Source organism: Chrysochloris asiatica, unplaced genomic scaffold (assembly GCF_000296735.1).
Source record: "Chrysochloris asiatica unplaced genomic scaffold, ChrAsi1.0 scaffold00073, whole genome shotgun sequence".
NCBI lineage: Eukaryota > Metazoa > Chordata > Mammalia > Afrosoricida > Chrysochloridae > Chrysochloris > Chrysochloris asiatica.
The window spans coordinates 12,331,852-12,333,086 of NW_006408591.1; positions in this window are offsets into that span (position 1 = coordinate 12,331,852).

Here is a 1,235-nt window from a genome sequence, read left to right on the forward strand (position 1 = left end):
AAGCTGCCTGATAAATTTCACAATGCTACTGTTTGTTGTTATGGTGTACCTCAGGATTTAATTTAATGTTTGGCCTGTTTTGTTTTTAAACTCTCTTTCCCTCTCCACACCCCTTGTTCTGGCCTTTTTGCTATTAAAAAACAGTTCAGGGCCAGCTCTTGGGCTGAGAGTATCTGTGCGCATGCATGGCAGAAAAATCCACCAGTGGTGGCTGCGGGAAGGTCGGGGCGGTTGACCACTCACTCAGGCTCCCTCTCTAGTCACCAGAATGGAGGTTCACAAACAGTGGGGGTGAATGAACAGATACCAAAAAGAAAAAAAAATCAGAATAAAGGAAAAATGACAATTTTTTATTTCTACCTTTGCTCTGAGATTCCTGTAGCTTTATTCCATGGCAGATCTGTTCCCTTGCTTGGTCTTACCTTTTGGTCTCACCCAAGTTGTCGGCTCTGGGCCACTGAACTCAGCACAGCAGATTAAAAAAATACAAAATTTCTTACTTCCCCGACAAGTTCCACTAGCTATAAGCCTTCAAACGTTTTTAATATTCCTACCTATGTGATTCAGATAAGGAGCTCTGGTAGCATAGTAGTTACAAATCTGGCTGCGAACTGCAAGGTCAGCAGTTCAAAACTACCAGCTGTTCCGTAGGAGAAAGATGAGACTTTCTGCTCCCATAAAGATCTACAGCCTTGGAAACCCTGTACAGGTTCACTATGAGTTGTAACCGACTCCACGGCACATAACTACCACCATGTGATTCAGTATTTTGGAGCTCTGTCCTGAACCCTCTTCACCTGGTATTCTGTGGTATTGCTGACGGCTAACTACACTGCACCTCTAACCTATCTGCCATTAAGCCCTGCCTCCAGACCACTTCTGAATGTATTATCACTGAAAACCTTAAGAATAACAGTGGAATATTGGCAGATACAATACCAGAAGATGAGCCTGTCAAATTGAAATGTGCTCCAAATATGAATGATGAAGAGCTGACTCCTAAAAGTAAAGTTGGCCATATGCTGTAGATAGACCAAAGTTCTCAAGACCTTCATTAGCTTATGGGTCACAACTCAAAATGATAAGAAATAGCTGCAAACATCTGTTTATAATTGCAACATGGAATAAATGAAATGTAAATATAGAAAAATTGGAAGTTGTCAGAAATGAAATGGAATGCATAAAGATCGATAGCCTAGGCATTAGTGAACTGAAATGGATTTCTATTTCCCATT